Here is a 12,310-nt window from a genome sequence, read left to right as displayed (position 1 = left end):
TATTGATTATTATCCATCCTGTGTTATCAGCAAGCGAAAATAGTTTTGCCCCCTTAGTCATTTCTGATGCCCCCTTGCCGAGTTAATCCTGCCGCCAGGCCTGGCACTGCCACATCCGACGAGGATCAGAGCCGGTGTAGTAGGATTCAATCTTAATCCTGTATTGACGCTTTGGCTGTTGGATGGTTCGTGTGAGGGCGTAGCGGGATTTCTTATAAGCGTCCGGATTAGTGTCCCGCTCCTTGAAAGCGGCTGCTCTAGCCTTTAGCTCGATGCGGATGTTGCCTGTAATCCATGGCTTCTTGTTGGGATATGTAAGTCCAGTCACTGTGGGGACGACGTCGTCGATGCACTTATTGATGAAGCCAATGACTGAGGTGGTATACTCCTCAATGCCATTGGATGAATCCCGGAACATATTCCAGTCTGTGCTAGCAAAACAGTCCTGTAGCGTAGCATCCGCGTCATCTGACTACTTCCGTATTGAGCGAGTCACTGGTACTTCCTGCTTTAGTTTTTGCTTGTAAGCAGGAATCAGGAGGATAGAATTATGGTCAGATTTGCCAAATGGAGGGCGAGGGAGAGCTTTGTATGCCTCTCTGTGTGTGGAGTAAAGGTGGTCTAGAGTTTTTTTTCCCTCTGGTTGCACATGTGACATGCTGGTAGAAATGAGGTAAAACAGATTTAAGTTTGCCTGCATTAAAGTTCCCGGCCACTAGGAGCGCCGCTTTGGACAGAATTTTGATTAACCACATGACAATGATTTTGAGATAGGAATACATTATTATAAATGAAATGAAACTGTTCCACGAAAATGTGCATATGAAAACCATAACTGGCACACAGATCGGTAGAAATTGTAAGATACATTGGCATTCCACATGAGAAAGTTTACCGTCTCCTTGTGTAGCCTATTACCTGCAACTTCAGGAGGGTAATGGCAGAATCTACGAAAGCCAGTAGGAGCGGGAGGAGGATGGTCGGGACAGGTTAAGGTTTTTTCTTCTGGTTATCTTGATCTCTGGCTCCCTCTTGAGTCATTTGTGTCTTATTGTATCAAACAGTGAGCTTAAAGCATCAGACAAGCTCAATAGTTATTTTATTAAAACACATTGGGTGTGTCTATATATGGAAAAATATAAGTAAAATTTTTTAGACCAATCGATTGGTCAAAAGAACAGACGACTTTCCATTGACCAATATTATTTTTGGTCGGGGACAGCCCTAATTCGCGCATCCAAATTCAGGAGGAGACTGAAGCGCTGATGGCTTGACTGCTTTTTGCAAGTGTCGGTTCACTTGACCGCTGTGTAAATATCACAGTAGCCACTAGCCAGTAAGCACAAACTTTTATTCTAAAACATAGCTATTACACGGTTGAATAATCCAACCAAACCATACTACACTCTTGAATAATGACACAATTCACAAGCATGTGCAGACATTTCAGAATGTTACAGGCTGTTATTACAATTTCAGGTAAAAACTCAATAAAATATGTCTCAAAAATAAGGAAAATGTATGTACATTTAAGCTGTTTCAAAAACATTGCTCTGCTATTGCAATTTTTACTGTAAGAGTGTTGGCTCAACAAGAAAATTCTGTTTCCACTGCCCTGCTTAGAGGCAACTGTCAGGTGAGTGTCGTGCGCTACCGCCGGAGGAAGAGGTCGAGATGTGACAAGTTTGCAAGTTTACATTGCAGTAATATGTTTAGCCGAGGGTATTTTTGCGAAAAGTCTACTAATTTTGAAGTCCCTCTAAGTTTGTTTCACAAAGCCTCTATTTATGGAGTGAGACCAGACGACTGGCTGCCCCACTTGATTTCAGCAGCCTGCTCAACTCTGCTCTGCCCTGAAACACTCATCTGGATTTATGCAACAGGCAGGCCCCTGGAAGTCCTGGCTGTATTCACCTTATGGTGACCTTAATACAGATCCACTGGTTCTGCCCATTAAATCTGTCTGGGAATCAGATTAAAGTTGAATCGACCTCTGATTTACTCTTAACCTTACAAAGAAGTACTGCATCTTTAGATGCCAATTGTGTCACGATGATGCCTTGAACATGAATGTAGGTCCCCAGACCCTCATAGTGACCCTTTAACAGTTAAACGATTTCCCTGTAGTTCTACTCCAACATTGCATGTCAGTGTAATGTTCAACCTACATAATGAATTGCGCAAACTCACTCACACACTCACATGTAGTTTTAGCATGCTTATTCGTTGTCAGTCACTCCTCATAACCTACAGATGCCGTATCTTAATTTGATCATCCTGTTGTTGCAGGAACTTTCCTGCACAGCAGGAAATGCAAACTTGCAGTGTATTTAAGCTTTAAAAAGGCTTCTAAAGTGTGTAATTTCCAATTAAAAATGTCAGACTTGATTTGCCCTAACGAAAAATGCATCAACCCCTACAATTTTTGTTATATTCATTATAATCCACATAATAATTCACATTTCCTGTTGCTGCAAGATTTTTTTCTCCTGTAGCAACTGGCTCAAATTAAGAGCCTACATCTGTACAGATTAATACTGGAGCCAGAATAGCTCCTATTACTTCACTAAGATCTTTGATGGAGTCACCCGATCAATAGGAGGGGGATGGGCGATGGTGGCTGTCTGCCATGTACCTAAGCTGCTTTCGTGTTCCCTCCTCCTACAGGTCTGCTTAACAGCGGCCATTTGATTAATTCAATTTGACTTAAAGCTTAGAGAATAGGAGAGAAGACAAAAAGAGAAGGCAGTCCAAGACAGATCATCCAAGGATTTTTGTAACCACACCCTTTGTCAATTGACCATGCCTTTGCCTACTACCGCTCATCAGCCTTCTACTGTGCTCTGATTTTAAAGATGTCACTTTGCACTATTTACCAATGTCACTTTGGACTATTTGTTACCTCTTCACTTTGTGATGTAGATGGATGTGTGTAGAGTGCATTGGTATTCTCATTGTCCTCGATGATCTGACTTTACAGTGCTATTACTGGACTGTATAAAGACCAAATTACACTTTGACCTGGGGCTCATCATGTGTCAAAAGAGCGTGTTCTCTCCTTGCCTTTCGGTCCTGGGTGCTCTCTCTGTGGTAGCTGTAGCTAAAGGGCTAGTGTTAGGGCTTTGCTATCTGTTGGAGGCTCTATCCCTAAGTGTAACCTTGCCTTGAGGCGATCTCTGTCAGTGCTGTCAGCCTGTCTCACATACTGCTAAGAGGCTTGCAGGTAGAGGTCCATCGGACTAATCTTATTACGGGAACTGGACTCTAGTAATCGCAAGATAGAAGAGCCCACCCTCATACAGACCATGTGGTTAGCACATGACACCGTGACACTTGTGATCATACAATCAGAAAGCTGTATGAGAGCATTCTCACGATATGTGTGTGTAGGTGTATGTGTGCGTGTAAGATTTCATTTTTTCCCCCTCTAAGAAGCAGTCAATCACAGCCCAATAAACTGTGCCATTCACCCCTTCCCCTCTGGGTTTCCCAGGAACTCCAGCTGTATAGCAGGTCATTTCCAGGTATCCATGTACCTACCATGTAGGTTGCTGCATCTGTTGGCTGGCCTGGGTCAAAAGCACAAAAAAAGACTTGTAACGTACCCCAAGATATTTTCAGCCCACTATGGGGCAAAAACTGGTTGAATCAACATTGTTTCCATGTAATTTCAACCCAAAAGTTCAATGTGATGATGTTGAATCAACGTGGAAAACTGATTGCATTTGAAAAAAGTCATCAACGTAAGGTATTGTGCATTTTTTAACCCAACATTTAACCTAAATCCAATGACATGGTGATTTTTTATTTTTTCACGTTGAATTCATGTTAGTTGACAACTCATCCAGATGTAAATCAAAACTAGACGTTGAACTGACATCTATGCCCAGTGGGATATGTCTGTTTACTGATAGCTTTATCACTGTCACCACCTTGAACTTTGTCTTCTAAATATAATGGCATCTTATGAGAGGGTTCTCACAAAACATCCTCTCATACTAAATGCCACTTAAACAACACTAAAGCCCTGTAGCTGTATGTAGCCAGGACTGTCCTTGTCCACTTTGCATACAAGCTGCTTTTCTTTCCTTAAGCCTCGCTCTCATCCTCAGTTGTCTCCTCTCTCTGCCATTATGTGGGGAGCATCTGTAGCCACCTGTAAATGGCACTCAGACATCATATGAACAATAGTTAAATAAACAATGAATAAAACAAATGGCAAACTGTGTGATAGTGTACCAAAAGGACCTCATGGCATGCAATCAAGACCTTAAAGTAATTGATTTGGTGTGATGACAAAGGAAGCTATACTTATCAATTTCAGGAAGTGAAATCCCCTTTGCCATGTCTCACAGCCAGGACAATGCCAATCCAATGGAACGGTTGTTAGGCAGTCGGGCGGAGCTAAAGAACAGGGGAGTGAACAAGGAGGGACACCCAAACCAATCAAAGCCCATCGGAGATTCTTAATTGGGAAAAAGTCTGTCCTCTCCTCGACTCCTCCGTCCTTCTCTCCTCCGTGAACCGGAAACCGATAAGTGGTTGCCATATGTAGGAGAGTGTCAATTAGTTAACAGGTGAATGGAGGAGTTTGCTCCTCTCCTCAATTGCTTCCTCCGGTGGAGGATGCTCAGGTGTATCCTACTGCGTAAGAGTTTGAAATCCACGCACCCCCTTTGAAACAGCTGTTATTTAAAAAAAAGATACGCTACTTTTCTTTTTATCTATAAAATGTCTAGCATAACTATACATTTCTTTACACATGTATTTTGGGATTCCACCTCAGTAAATGTAATTTGCCTGATGACGCGCTAGTGGAGAAGTAGTCTCATTTCATACAAGCGCATTTGTTTCTACATTTCCTCTCCTCGCCTCTTCTCCCTCAATTACTTTTTACCTTTTTCAAAAGGAGGCGAGGAGAGGACGGAGGAGACGATGCAAGGAATCGAGGAAATCCAATTGAGATTCTCCCCATGAGCTTTGTTTTAGCATGCAATGTCGGTGTCACACTTATTGTGGTCCCGGCAACTTCTCACTACCTGATCAGTCTAACCACTAATGGGCATGTCCAGGTTTAGGTTGGGTTATGGCAGCAGTCTGCACTGTTCGTCATAATGACAAAGACATATGTAGCATAATCCAAAACACATCTAAGCATGCAAGCTTTCCTGCCAGAACCAACACTTTGTAGAAGATGCACAGCTGTGCACAGGGCATCTAACATCTTTCTGCTCAGGCACGTTTTGTTCTAGTCTTTTTGCGGTTTGACACTGCCTCATTGTTACTCTGGCCTTGGTGGAAGCAACATTATTACCTTTGAGTTTTAAGTTTTTGTAATAAAATAACATTTGTTGTGTGACCCTGGGAATGGGTAGAACACATTCCCTTACTTTCACCCTCTTTCTCTTCCTTTCTGATCCCTTCTTGCTTTCCCTCCCCCGCCAAGCCTTAACTGCACTTTCAGGGCTCCAACACTGTTACTTATGGATTAAAAGCTAAAGCCGGTTGAGAAGTCAAAGCTTCCCTGCCCTCCCCAGCCCTTCCCTACCCTTCACCTGCTCTCTCTCACCAACTATCAGTCTATCTATTTGTTACCAGACTGGGTGAATCTCACCCTTCTTCTCACGTCCCCATTAGTCCCTTGCTCCTAGGTTTGGGGCAGGTCCCAGTCCAAAATAGGGGCAGTGACTACAAGTACTAAATTACAGGAAGCCTATGGATTTTGGGGGATTATTTATTTTCAAATAAGAGGATTCTAAAAACGAGAGGAAATATGATTTTTCCCCCCTTACTTGGATTACTATTTATTTTCAATTTTCATGCCAAGATACTGCACCTGCTCTACTGCTGAATTTCAATCTGCTCGTCACCTGGATTCCTGCCATTCAAAGACGGAGAGCATCGATATGGCACTATAGACAAACTACTCCAGGTCAGCAACACTTCCAATCAATATGATTTTGTTTTATTATGTTTTATTCCTAGGTAGTTAGTATTTTCATTTCAGTACATTCTAACCTAACTTTTATGCTGTTGTGCTGTTTTATTGTGGTAAGTGGTTGAAATACTTACAAATGACTTAGAACTTTTCAGGGTAATTTAGTGAAATCTTTTGCCCCACCTGCACAGGTGTGTGTTCAGTATAGGTGTATAGACCAACATAATCTATGAAAACTGTAGTGATATCAGGATACCTTGATTACACCCTAGATTAAAATGTCAGATTCATAGAGGAATTTGTTTTTGATGGATTCAATAATCCTAGAGCAGCATCACATTTTAGTTGTAAGATCAGTAAATGTCCCCAAGAGACACTGTGCTGGATTTTTCATTCTATATTTATCCAGTATTGCTTTCTTATAATTTGTTTAATAGTTTAAGTCCTCACAGCTAATGTCATTCAATTGAATGTAATGGATATCAAGTTATAATTTGATTAATATACAACAAACATTTTATATGATGCTTGTGACATCACTTACTGTAAATTGTACCAGCCTATTAGCAGCTTCTTAGCTATTACCATTATTAGCTTTTTAACAATAGCCATGTAGCTTAGCTACTGTTTGCACACTGTGTAAACAATGTATGTGCTGGCCAGGGTTGGGGTTAATCCCATTTAAATCCCAGTCAATTCAGGAAGTACACTGAAATTCCAATTCCAATTCTCTTCAATGCTTTTCAATAAGGAAAATGTGTAATTGGAATTTGGTTTTATTTCTGAATTGACTGGAATTTAAATGGAATTGAACCCAACCCTGGTGCTACCTGCAACTCACAATAAACTATAACTTTATCATGTTGTACACTCACCGAATTCAGAACAGGTCATGTTTTATCATGTCAGCAACTGAGGGGCAACCATCCATTGAACATTAGTTCATGAATTTACATTTTAGTCATTTAGCAGACACTCTTATCCAGAGCGACTTACAGGAGCAATTAGGGTTAAGTGCCTCACTCAAGGGCACATCGACACATTTTTCACCTAGTCAGCTCGGGGAATCGAACCGGCGACCTTTCGGTTACTGGCCTAACCTATCCAACCTGTCCAGATAATTTGCACATAGCTGTGTATGTATAGAGTTAAGGAGAGAGGGACAGTAGGCCTACACTTTTGCTGTTTAACCAATATACTACGTACATAACACACTTTTAGCAAATAGCACTTTTAGTTTGAGCACTTTATGAAACTAGCACTTTTAGTTTGAGCACTTTAATTTGTGAAATTAGCACTTTTAGTTTGAAATTAGCACTTTTAGTTTGAAAGTGAGAGGGCATGGGTCAAGGAGTGGTGACAGTGGTCTTTCCTTTCAAAATCCAGTTAACTCAATCAGGGTTAGGGGTCAATTCCATATAAATTCAGGAAGTGTTCAATTGAGGAAGTAAACTGAAATTCCAATTCCTATTCCTTCAATGGAATTTCTGTTTACTTCCTGAATGGTCTGGATTGAAATGAAATTGACCCCAACCCTGAACTCCACAGTTCCATTGATAGGACATGTTCTAATAAAAGGTCAGTGATGATCAAATCAAAGCTTCTTGATGTTCTTCCAAATCCAGTTATGTCTAGAGATATTACAGAGTGAGATAGAGGCCACCAGGGTGAAGGAGAGGCTGACCAAGAGGTCACAGGGAGCGAGGGACTTCAGAGAAAGAGAAAGCGATAGGGACATGGAAGCCAGATTTAGAGCCATGTTATCTGGCACCACTCACATGGCCCCCACCTGTCACAGCCTAAGAGCAGCTAATCTGATTTCCATTTGCATGTCATGAAAGCTGACTTTGCAAAGAGCTGGGCATTGATTCAGCCATGGTTTCAGGGCACCCTGGTCTGAAGAGACAGATGGACTGGGACTGAGCTCCTCCAACATCACATTACATTCTTATTTACATTTACATTACATTTTAGTCATTTAGCAGACGCTCTTATCCAGAGCGACTTACAGTTAGTGAATACATTTTTTTTTTTTTTTTATGTAATGAGGATATTTTTGTCCAAACATGTTGAGGCAGTTTTGAGTGTTTAGTACTACAACACTGTCAGTCTTGTTCACCGGTGATTTGTCTTACAGTGGGGAAAAAAAGTATTTAGTCAGCCACCAATTGTGTAAGTTCTCCCACTTAAAAAGATGAGAGAGGCCTGTAATTTTCATCATAGGTACACGTCAACTATGACAGACAAATTGAGATTTTTTTTTCTCCAGAAAATCACATTGTATGATTTTTTATGAATTTATTTGCAAATTATGGTGGAAAATAAGTATTTGGTCACCTACAAACAAGCAAGATTTCTGGCTCTCACAGACCTGTAACTTCTTCTTTAAGAGGCTCCTCTGTCCTCCACTCGTTACCTGTATTAATGGCACCTGTTTTAACTTGTTATCAGTATAAAAGACACCTGTCCACAACCTCAAACAGTCACACTCCAAACTCCACTATGGCCAAGACCAAAGAGCTGTCAAAGGACACCAGAAACAAAATTGTAGACCTGCACCAGGCTGGGAAGACTGAATCTGCAATAGGTAAGCAGCTTGGTTTGAAGAAATCAACTGTGGGAGCAATTATTAGGAAATGGAAGACATACAAGACCACTGATAATCTCCCTCGATCTGGGGCTCCACGCAAGATCTCACCCCGTGGGGTCAAAATGATCACAAGAACGGTGAGCAAAAATCCCAGAACCACACGGGGGGACCTAGTGAATGACCTGCAGAGAGCTGGGACCAAAGTAACAAAGCCTACCATCAGTAACACACTACGCCGCCAGGGACTCAAATCCTGCAGTGCAAGACGTGTCCCCCTGCTTAAGCCAGTACATGTCCAGGCCCGTCTGAAGTTTTCTAGAGTGCATTTGGATGATCCAGAAGAGGATTGGGAGAATGTCATATGGTCAGATGAAACCAAAATAGAACTTTTTGGTAAAAACTCAACTCGTCATGTTTGGAGGACAAAGAATGCTGAGTTGCATCCAAAGAACACCATACCTACTGTGAAGCATGTGGGTGGAAACATCATGCTTTGGGGCTGTTTTTCTGCAAAGGGACCAGGACGACTGATCCGTGTAAAGGAAAGAATGAATGGGGCCATGTATCGTGAGATTTTGAGTGAAAACCTCCTTCCATCAGCAAGGGCATTGAAGATGAAACGTGGCTGGGTCTTTCAGCATGACAATGATCCCAAACACACCGCCCGGGCAACGAAGGAGTGGCTTCGTAAGAAGCATTTCAAGGTCCTGGAGTGGCCTAGCCAGTCTCCAGATCTCAACCCCATAGAAAATCTTTGGAGGGAGTTGAAAGTCCGTGTTGCCCAGCGACAGCCCCAAAACATCACTGCTCTAGAGGAGATCTGCATGGAGGAATGGGCCAAAATACCAGCAACAGTGTGTGAAAACCTTGTGAAGACTTACAGAAAACGTTTGACCTGTGTCATTGCCAACAAAGGGTATATAACAAAGTATTGAGAAACTTTTGTTATTGACCAAATACTTATTTTCCACCATAATTTGCAAATAAATTCATTAAAAATCCTACAATGTGATTTTCTGGATTTTTTTCCCTCATTTTGTCTGTCATAGTTGACGTGATGAAAATTACAGGCCTCTCTCATCTTTTTAAGTGGGAAACTTGCACAATTGGTGGCTGACTAAATACTTTTTTTCCCCCACTGTACATCCTTACTTCATATGTATCATTACTTCATACTTCATACAGTTGTCCAAAAGCAGTTGGTAATTCATAGTTTTTTTTCTTGACATGGTCAAGCATAGATTGGTAACTTTTTTTTCCAGTTTGGCACACAGAAAGGCGATGAGTAACTTGGCCAAAAATAATGGCACCAATAGGTGGTTCTGTTATAAGCAGTCTCACTTAAACCCTCATATCCGCCTCCCTGTTTGATCTAGAAACTTTAAACTTTGTACTGAACAAATTTGCATCAAGGACCCATAAAGTCCATCAGGATAGATTTTCCTCCATCTTGGAAATTTGGGAAACCATTGAAAAACGTATTCTCATGTCCAAAATAATACAACATTCGGTATGTATGCCAATGGTACATTTCTCAAAGTAGTTTGAGAAAAGCTAAGGGATCGGTTAAGAGTTACTGATAAATCAAGAAATCAGATTTTACGTGTCCATTTAAATCCTTTGTAAATCCACTTCACAATGGCCTATAAACTTGAAACTTTTTAGGGGTCATTAGGCATTTGCCTGATGGCCCAAACTGAATTATTCCGCTGCTGTATTGTTCTCTACATACAGTGCATTCGGAAAGAATTCAGACCCCTTGACTTTTTCCACATTTTGTTACGTTACAGCCTTATTCTAAAATTGATTCAATAATTTTTTTATTCTCATTAATCTACACACAATACCCCATAACGCCAACGCGAAAACAGGTTTTTAGACATTTTTGCAAATTTATAAAAATAAAAACAAAAATACCTTACTTACATAACTATTCAGAACCTTTGCTATGAGACTTGAAACTGAGCTCAGGTACATCATGTTTCCATTGATCATCAATGAGATGTTTCTACAACTTGATTGGAGTCCAAAACCAAGCCATGAGGTCGAAGGAATTGTCCGTAGAGCTCCGAGACAGGATCTGGGGAAGGGTACCAACACATTTCTACAGCATTGTAGGTCCCCAAGAACACAGTGGCCTCCATCATTCTTAAATTGGAATAAGTTTGGAACCACCAAGACTCTTCCTAGAGCTGGCCGCCGGCCAAACTGAGCAATTGGGGAAGAAGGGCCTTGGTCAGGGAGGTGACCAAGAACCCAATGGTCACTCTGACCGAGCTCCAGAGTTCCTCTGTAGAGATGGGAGAACCTTCCTGAAGGACAACCATCTCTGCAGCACTCCACCAATCAGGCCTTTATGGTAGAGTGGCCAGACGGAAGCCACTCTTCAGTAAAAGGCACATGACAGCCCGCATGGAGTTTGCCAAAAGGCATCTAAAGACTCTCAGACCATGAGAAACAAGATTCTCTGGTCTGATGAAACCAAGATTGAACTCTTTGGCCTGAATGCCAAGCGTCACGTCTGGAGGAAACCTGGCACCATCCCTACGGTGAAGCATGGTGATGGCAGCATCATTCTGTGGGATTTCTTTTAGCGGCAGGGACTGGGAGACTAGTCAGGATCGAGGGAAAGATGAATGGAGCAAAGTACAGAAATCCTTGATGAAAACCTGCTCCAGAGCGCTCAGGACCTCAGACTGGGGCGAAGGTTCACCTTCCAACAGGAAAACGACCCTAAACACACAGCCAAGACTATGCAGGAGTGACTTCGGGACAAGTCTCTGAATGTCCTTGAGTGGCCCAGCCAGAACCCGGACTCTGGACTTGAACCCGATTGAACATCTCTGCCAAAGGTGCTTCAACAAAGTACTGAGTAAAGGGTCTAAATACTTATGTGAAGTTGTTTGTGGTGACGTCAAAATGAGGGTTGTAGTACAAAACAAAGTCATCAGCAAATTGATTATCTCTAATCGGTTTCTGGGACCAATTCCATTCTAGAAATCATCAGGGAAGTATTCAGATCTAGACTCATTGCAGAGAAGAAACTAACGTCCGTGGGTGTGGCGTAGTGTTTGGCCAGAGCAAGGAGTTTGGGTGGCCAGGCAACAAACACATTACCATGATGAACCATGTTAAGTTTGGCATTGATATCTTAAAAAATAAGGAAACTATTAACAATTAACTTTTTTGACTATGTAACGCTAAAGCTTAAAATAATAATACAAAATCTTCTTCTCATGGACTAAAAGTCAGATTCACTCCAAATGTGGTTTTGGACTCATCACAATAGTCCCTAAAGAGTTTGAGAAAATAACATTGATGCACTCAAAGATGGCCACACTATACCAGAAGATGCATATTAGCACATACGCTAATATGCTAAAATATGCTAAAAATACTTAAAATCTTCTTATGAACCATACGTCAGATTCACTCCAGATTTTGTCTTTAGACTCATGATTGCACATAAAGGAAGATAGTTTCTACATGATAGGGTGCTTGCGTTGTTATTCAACTTGCTTTGTTATCTTGTGTTCTTTCTGTTATCCTGTGAACTCTGTTCATTGCTGCTCGCAACTATATTTTAATGTTATGTAATAACCCTACATTAATGGTAACATATTTAAAGTCCAATTATTATAGAAACAGCGCATTTCCGAGCCTCTGACACTGTAGCTCACCAACAATAACAGAGTTTTGTCCTAGAAAATTGAGACGGTAAATAATATATGTGTCAAAATGTCTAACTTTGTGCTCTCTCTCTCCCTCTTTCTCATATATTC

The sequence above is a fragment of the Coregonus lavaretus genome (genome assembly GCF_964263955.1).
Source record: "Coregonus lavaretus genome assembly, chromosome: 15".
NCBI classification, from domain to species: Eukaryota; Metazoa; Chordata; class Actinopteri; order Salmoniformes; family Salmonidae; genus Coregonus; species Coregonus lavaretus.
Note: the sequence above shows the minus strand (reverse complement) of the source record.